We start from the raw sequence: 9395 nt of genomic DNA, 5'->3' as shown, positions 1-9395 counted from the left end.
TGGTGAAGCTTTTAAAATGTTTGCAAAATTATACCAAAAGTTCTGAAAGCTTTGGTTTTCAAATGTCTACTACACTATAAAATATTTTGCAAGAAACGTAGTAGTTGGCAAGCCTGTTAATGGAATAAATTCCAAATGAGGATATGCTGCACCAAACAGTGCGTAAATGCGGATCAAAAGTTAAAATGCACAATACAATTTTAGTTTTGTAAAATACACGAAGGCAATAAAATGATTAATAGCGAGACAAGTATTTTTAAAAATCAGTATAATCCAATAAAAGGCGTAGTTTAATAAAATACGTGAAATAGGTAAAACGGTTAATAGATAAGAGTGAATAAAATCAGCAAAAACAGTTATATACAATATAAAATACCAATAGCTCTCTGAAGGGAGAAAATGTTATCATTATGAATTTTCCTTAACAAATCCTTCATACATAAAATATTGCTATTAAAAAATATAAGACAAAGTTGATTAAAACAGGAACAAATGGTTTAAATGTGATGAAGCGTAAGTAACGCGTTACAATTGTCGCATTTGGAAGGAGGTTCTCCGAATGACAGTTGTAGATGGGTGAGTCAAGTGTGGCCGATTCTCAGAGGAGTAAGCTTTACATCTGCATTATGTAGATGTAGTACAGGTACGGCTTAATTGCACAATATCCAAAGTAGGATATGCTGCGTCAAACAATACCTCAAAGTAGATCAGGTGATAAAATATACGCTATAATTTTTATCTTCATCAAATACCTTAACCCTACTTAATAATTATTGCTAACTCTTTCTTTGAATAATTTGTTTTTTGTGTTTACAATTATAATTTTACAAGCTTGTAAAAGCAATTCAAATTAAATTTAAAAAGTATATAAGTATAAAGAGTTGGTTATATGTCTACCTTTTTTTCTTATCTACAAAATAACAACATTAAAAGCGCAAAAACACGTGTTTCAGACCTCACATTCTTCTCACAAATCATAATTCATCTCACTATTTCGACTCCGAATTCTTAACTGCAGCTTAAATGTCCTGTAATTTTCAGCCCCACCGCGCTTGTTGAAAAGTTCGAGGATAATCGCTCACTGGTCGATTATGTTAACGCATAATGATTGCTCACCTTTGAAGAGCAAATTATCAAAAAAATATAAAAGCGCAGAAATAAATCTATAGAGAAGGGGAAAAAATCAAAGACCTCTTGTGACAGACAATCAATATTTCGAGAACAAGTTTTAATGATCTTCCAATACTGATGAAGGCTCATTCGTAAAGTTGAATAGCAATTCATTGTAATCGGCAAGAAAAACTAAGCCCTAGGTGAGAACGTCTTTTGACCCTGAAAGTTTGCGTTTCATTTAGAAAATAATGAGGATTTGATAAGGAATTGAACATCAAAATGGAAGATTAAGTCAATCTCTAAGTAGGGATATCAAAAAAACCGGTTTTAAATCATCATTTGATGATTGTTGGAATTAACGCATTTAATTGAGCGGATTTTTGTAGGTAAAGAATTAAATAAGATAATTCAATCTATGTTATATCTATTTAAACTAGGAAAAAGTCAAATGTAAGTACATAAAGACATTACATTTTTCCGGTTAATCAATTTTTAAACTATTTTTTCTCTAATTAAATAATCAACCTTACTTGTTTGTCAGGGCTCTATATTTTTTCGACCCTAGCATGTAATTTTGGTTAGATCTGATGGCATGATCGGCGTAGGAGCACGTACACTTTCGAACCATACCAACAAAAGGACTCAAACAGATTGCACCACAAGAGAGCTGTTTGAAATAACTGTTCTGTGTTAAATAAATATGTGTAAAATTTTATGGTTTAATATTGTAACTTTTTTTACAGTTTCCCTTGAAGCAATTTTGAAGTTCAAATTCTATGTCAAAACAAAATTTCTAAAAAGAAAAAACAAAATATAAAGCAAAACTAAATACAGTTAAGTCAATAACAGTGAAACTTTAAAAAAAGTTTTATAATGGAGGAAAAATCTTAATGTTATTTCACAATACTCCTCATTTTAGTTAAGAGTATTTTTTCTTTAAACTTCACCTTTTAGATCACAATAAAACAATCATCTGTATTTAGAGTTGACGCTATTCAAAACGACAGAATAAAAATACGTAGAACCCTCTCTTAATACCATTATTCGTACCTGGTTCAAAAGATATCAGAAGAAAAGGAGCGAGATTTAAGCCTATTGATCTCTCTTAATGTAACATGCTATTAAATCATTATCAACATCGATTCTTATCGAATTAGGATGTAAATTCAACTTAGTAAAAAAGGAAGACATTGTTTCATGCATGTGAGGCATACACTTTCATTGATATACTCTGACAATATTGCTATTGCTTGACCAATTCGACATATTTATATCTTTTAGTACTAACGCAGGTACTAATCATTGCATTATTTTGGTACTAGCTTAGGCTCAATGACTCAAGAGCAGGAACCATTTTAGTATACCAAACTTAAACAATAAAGTTTAAACAAACCAACGGTGCAACCAAATTTGCATCGATAAAATAGAAAATATCACTAAGGTCCTTCAAATTCGAGTAAACGAAGTTTATGTAAACGAATACACTCGTAAGATGATAATGTAGTTTCTTTTGCTAAGTTTTTACAAAACAGCACACACTGTTAAAGTAATTTAATGACATACACTTCGATCGCATGCAAAACATTTTTTAAAATAAAGTCAAATTGATTTGGAGTTCTTCACAAAATAGTAGTACTTGAGTAATATATGCATTTGAGATGATTAAAATGTAATTTATATTTAAACAGGTTCTGTTAGACAGGACAATGGTAATATAATTAGGAAAAATGACAGTATTTAATCAAAATAATATGTTATAGTTTAAAAATGTAGTTTAAACGATGTAAATTGGCCAATTTTTAGCTTTTATAAATTAATTTTTCAAATTAAATGTATGAGCTTTAAGCAGAAAATAATACCCTCGAGTAATTAGAGAATATGTTAGAAAATATTTGATTTTAGAGAATTTGTTAGAATTACATTAGAATAATTTAAAACAAAAAACGCCCTAGGAACAAGGTAAATAAGCTCCCCAATGTAATTTTGCTTCTTAATTCATAAAAGAAATGAATTGGGAATATTTTTTTTTTGAATACTTCATGAAACATTTTCAGATTGCATTGCGTATTTAAAAAAAATGTCCTCGGGTATTCTATACTCTATATCCATGTTCAATCTGTAATTCCACCTAAAAGGTAATTTATATCATCTATAATTCACCCTAGTTAAGCTCTATCAGATCATAGCTGTATCGACAATGTGCCCCAACCTTCCCTCACCGCAATTACTGCCCTTTCGAAGGGGGCAGTAATTCGCAGGGCAGTGCGAGTCTCTACGGAAATCACGTTTTGCCTTTGTGAACGCCACTTACTCCTTTACGCAATCTATATCCTCATGTCTGTAATCCGGGGCCTTAGCAGCAAGCCTTTGCTTACCATTTAGGCCGGACAATCGTCTCCACGTCCGAGTATTATTCCATCTATAGACAGTATTGCCTTGGTATGGGGTCACGTGAAGTCTAATATCCTTGCTACTCAGTATTCAGTTTGAGTTTCGCGTGTATGTATGTGTACTATTGCACTGATCAATATTGCGATTCTCTGCAAACAGTGCCTCTGCAGATTGGCTTCCCCTGTTTCAGCTTGGGTGCTTGAATGGCCATTCTACAGCTTTCGTAATATTGCCGCAACTGAAAAGTGGTATGCTTTCGAATTGTTTTCGAGGATAGGTTGTCAGTCATGGTTACGTGGGCCAGACAAATCTGAGAATGGAACTTTTCCCAACTTACGAAAAATAGAAAAGTGAAAGGATTTTGAATTCATGTTTCTGAGAATAAAATATAGCTTTTGTATAATATTTTTAGAATGAAGGGACAATATTAGGTGTTTCTCAAATGTTAAATAGTTGATACATAGTTGACTTTCGAATACCAATGTTCAAGATTTGAAATTTTTTAACTAACACTGAAGATAGAGGAAGTTCATTATCAAGCATAGATGAAACTTGTTTTCTGGAGAACCTTAGAGTGGTACCAACTAGCATTTGCGTACATGAAGTGTAAAACCATCACGTGAACCTCTCACAGTTAGCCGGGAAAACCAGGGGATTATAATTTAAAAACTTTAAACTTATAGAAACATTTTACATCACGTTGTGAGTGGGAGCCGGGACTAGCATACGAATCTATCAACTAGCAATGGGATTTGGACCTGAGTTGACTCATTGGAAGGTTAATAATTAATCCACTGAGTTACAGCGGCTCTTAATATGTTGTAATGATTTAGAGCTTATGCAGAACTTAAATTGAGTCCAAAGTCCGAAAGAAGAGCTGTCTGCATCAAACAAAAGGTTTTAAAGCAAATCTGAAGATAAGGAATGTACTACAAATTTAGCCTCGTAAAAGAAGCTTAGGAATATTTCAAATTTAAAGTAATTAATAATCATTAATTTTCAGTTTAAAAATTATGACTACAAATAACAGTTTCAAAAAAATTCTTGCACTTAGTATATAAACCTTAATTAATTTTATTAAATTTATATAAAGTTTAATGGCATACGATGCAAAAGAGGGTAAACTACTCCGATCAAAGCTAAAGTGAAACTGATCTAGATCAGTATGACGATGGTGATCGCCATTATTAGCATATAGGGGTAATATTCATGGATTTTCTTGGCCGTTACCAATACATCTTGATTATGGATGAAACAAAATGATAAAAATCAAAATGACATGAACAAAAATCGCTTAAGTAAAATTTGATTTTTAAGATATAATAGATAAAGGCCATTACCACATTAGAAAGAAAAGCATATCCTCAAAGGGATGAATACAAAAACACTCTCCTACATCGAGAGTCAAAGTTAACATTCTTATTAAAAAGTGATATTTTTAAAACGGTTATAACGGCTGGGACTGGAGTGCATGAAGCCTAAGGGCATGAATGCAGTTGCTCCCAACGGACACAGGAGAAGCATGGATAGGAGATCCAAAATTGGCGAATTATCAATATATAACGTAGCCAAAACAAAGCCAACCCCGCATAATCAATATTGGGTTTAAAAAATACTTTGGTGATCACCGATTCGCCAACAAAACTGTGGGAATTGTTACAACCATGCAACTGTAACAGAGTTGCGGTAAGAAAGTTAAGAATTAAAAGGTTATAAATAGATATTTGTTTTCGATTAGGCACGGCAGTGAATTAATGAGTCAAAATTAGAATTGAAATAAAAAATATCCGTTACCTTGATCTATAAGAAAAGAGTAAATTATTTTTAGGTTCACTTTAAAATAAATATTAACTTATTGATTTAATTTGAATATAATTCTATTAATAAAATAAGTTTAAGTAATTAAAGATATTTTAAAAAGTAGTAAATATGTAATGCCAGTTGTGGCATCACATATATAGGAAATATGTAATGCTAAACCCTAAGGTTCCGTGGAAAAATCTCAGGGGTTTCATGAGTTAGGATTTTTTTCCGATGGTGATTTTTTGAAACCTGTAATAAATTTTTATCCTACCGATTATCCATTGTTTATTAAAATTATTTTTATGAAATTATTTAGATAAAATTTCAATAAAATTGAAAAAAAATTAAATATATTATTTTCCAGTGACAAAAGATTGAATAAATTGCTAAAAGATATGCATTTACAAATTATTGCCCCAGTAATTCTCACCAAACTTTGAAATTAAAACAAAATCAGGATTAAAGAACTGGTTTCCTCTGATAATTCTTCTTATGATTTATATCAGTTCGTTTTTAACAATTATAATTAGCTAATTTTATAAAATTTCAATTAAAGCTGCAAAAACAACTATACTTAACTGATATAGCAAAAAACACAATTTCTACAAATTTGCAAATTCAACTGCCTAACATAAAACCTAAATTTAATACTAATTTATCAAACAATGAAAGAATAGCATTCACAACAAATGTTTCTGAATACATCTACCAATGAGCGTTTTTTTCAAAATCAGGGTTTCACCAAAAAAAAAAAAGCTCAATAGCTTAGGGTTCCGTGGCTAAAAAAATTGGGAACCGCTGATCTAGATAACTGATTAAATGGTATCGTAAACTTAGTTTGACATAAAGAACGAAAAATTATCTCTAGATCTGGGTATCTCTTTACGTTGTGATCTTGTTCTCACTTTGCCAAAGCAATCCATCAAAAGGAACATAGGGCAGAAAGTTTAATATTTTGAATATGATAAAAAGTTGCATCTACAAAAAATTAATTTCGTCATTTTGAATTGAGAAAATAACTATACAAGATCAAACTAAATGTTTATACAATTCCTCGTTTTTATAAGCCTGCATTAAACTCAGTATTATTAAAGTAACTAACAACAATTTAGCGCATTTCATGATTTAATTTTACGGAGATTTAAATGCATATAAGTAGCAATTATCAAAGTTGTATCTGATACAGGCACATTAATAATATTTATTCACCTCTGGCAATCAAAGTTTTAAGCTTTTATATCTCATAGACTAAGTCACACCTATGGGTAAATTCTTCTAATCGCTTGTAAAAATATCAAAACAATGTTACATTTATTTATCAGGTTTCTAATTAAAAATATAATCTCTCGAAAAACTTGCGCATTCTCATTCTCTTTGAGAAATTTGATATTATTTAAATACAGTTAGTCCATAATATGATCCCAGGTCCATAATATGATTAACATAGTCCATAATATGAATAATACAAAACAGGTCCATAATATGATTCCATCATAGCTGCTAAACCTCTAGATGGCACAAACCTAACATATGAACAGATATTCCATTCCGCAGATTGCACGTAAAAAAATTTAGAGAAAGTCACATAAATTCTCATCATGAATACAGGCCTTTAACTAGTGCAAATTTCCTTACACAGCAAAGTTAAATAAAATTTTATGCATATCAAAGTAGTCTTTTTTTTTCAGGGTAACGTCAGGGGAACAATCAAGAACTATAATTTAAATTTCACATAGATTATTTTATGAGTATGAATAAAGTTTTTTCTGCGAATTCACCTTTGGTATTGAAATATTTCAAACGTAGACGCATATTTAAAAATATCGTTGATAAATTTATTAACTAGTTTTATACATCATATGTGGAACAAAACCGTATAACCACTTATGTCTCATTAATTATCTAAACTTGTTCATTGGAGGTTCATAAAAGTTCCGTATAAAATGGTAAAAAACACCATCGTTTTCTCTAACTTCTCCACAACGCAAGCTAAACTAGTGGGCCACCAGATGTGACGTCACGACTGAGGAGATAGCGCGTAAGAAGCAATTGTATGAATCAAAAAATTGTTGCTAAAATTAAAGCTTGATGTTCTAAAAAAAAATTCCATCAATCCCTTTCCAGAAGTACAAAAAAGACGATGTCTTCTAAGATAGTCAATTATTAAAACCATAATCTCTTTATGAAACTCAAAAAGTAAATAAAGACGTTTAATAAACATAAAAGCTTTACATAGCCTCAATCACTTAAGGAAAATTTATATTGATTAACTGCAATCAATTCACGAAATAATTCAACTCCTTCAGAGAGCAAACTTTTAATACAACTCCATCTAACCGATTAAACCCCTCAAGGGTATAGATATAAAACATACGAAATGGAATAACACGCTGATATTCCAGGGAAAAAGTCACATAAATTCTTGTCTTGCATACAGTCCTCTCACTAATGCATACCTCCATGCATATCAAAGTAAAGAAAAACTAGAAGAGACTCTTCAAGGTTTCTTTTTTGACCTTTTTTTTATTTTAAGTTTGCTTTTTCTATGTAAGATCGATGTTTTGTTTTCTTAAAGTCCTACTGTAGACTTCAGGCCTAAGGGTACTACCCTATTTCGAAGTAGTACTGTTGGCGGCCGTGTGCGATTTTTTATCCTTTTTTTTTAGAATTCATGACTTAAAGTTTTTTTAGACTTTTCTTTTAGGATTAATAATTTTTTTGTGCTTTTCCTTTTAAAAATGTATTGTTCTTTTTTTCTTGTTGTATATGTTGAAGTGAAATAAAAGTTTTCTTTCATTCAATGTTAAATTTTTATCTTTTTGTTTTACTTTCTATTCACATTCTTATAAAAAAGAATATTGATGTTTGTTCCTACATTTTACTGTAATATATTGATATATTTTATAGAATAAATGTATCATAAATTTAAATACAAAAACAAGTGTAAACACACTGTATTTATTTCAACCAGAATATAAAGTCATTTTTAAGGAAATGCATGCAATTAACATTTCCTTACAAAAAGAAAGCCTTTGTATATAATATTTATTGAATTCTCTTTCCCAAGGATAATAGACTAAATAAAAGTGATTCCAAAGAAGAATAGAGCGTTTTCATATATTTACTTCTTTACAGAAGTAAACATATAGTAAAAATAATTATGCGCTAATAAAGTAATTATTGTTTATCAGTTGTACAAGCAATCGTATCTAAAATAACCAAAATAAGATGAATTACGAAAATAAATTATTGTACGAAGTTTATAACAAATTAAATTTTAAATCTTTTGATTTCTGAAAGGATGCTGTTGTTCTAGTTCATTTACGTCGCACTAGAGCTGCACAATGGGCTACTGGCCACGGTCTGGGAAACATCCCTGAGGATGATCCGAAAACATGCCATCACAATTTTGATCCTCTGAAGAGGGGATGGCACCCCTGCTTCGGTAGCCCGACGACCTGCAGTCAAAGTCGAGCACTTTAGGGTAGAAAAGTTTAACGAGGAACATTACCGCACACCCTCGGCTCCTACGCAGACTAATACAAGTGGTCACCCACCCGCACATTGACCGCAGCCAGTGATGCATATTATACGAAAACAAAGAAATAGTCTACAGTGCTATTCATTTTATACTTAAATTTTTTTTTTAAAAATTTAAATTGTTCGAAAATCAACAAATATAACTTTTAATGTAAAAACACAATTAAGCATTCCTATTTCGTAATCTCCACTTCGACCTCATCTAAATAGTTGGTTCTTTTTATGCTTAAAAATGTGAACTAAATTTGTTTTTAGAAATTCTTTTTATTATCTTTCTTATCTCTTAAATATATTCACATAATCATTTCTTCGTTATATTAATAAGAGTAAGGATGAGGTGAAAGAAATTAAAACATATTAGGAAAGTTTAGAAAAGTGTTTTCCTTCCACGAAAGTACTTGAAACAAACCCCTATAATGTGCTCGAATAATTTTTTTTCCTTTCAAACGTTTGTTTATCAGAATTAAGCTTTTAAGTTTATGGAAGCAAATTTAACAAAAACTTCAACAACAAAAAAATAAATAAATAAATAAAAATAAATAAACATT

This window comes from Parasteatoda tepidariorum, chromosome 8, assembly GCF_982258835.1.
Source record: "Parasteatoda tepidariorum strain Cologne lab strain chromosome 8, Ptep-v5.0, whole genome shotgun sequence".
Taxonomy (NCBI): domain Eukaryota; kingdom Metazoa; phylum Arthropoda; class Arachnida; order Araneae; family Theridiidae; genus Parasteatoda; species Parasteatoda tepidariorum.
Note: the sequence above shows the minus strand (reverse complement) of the source record.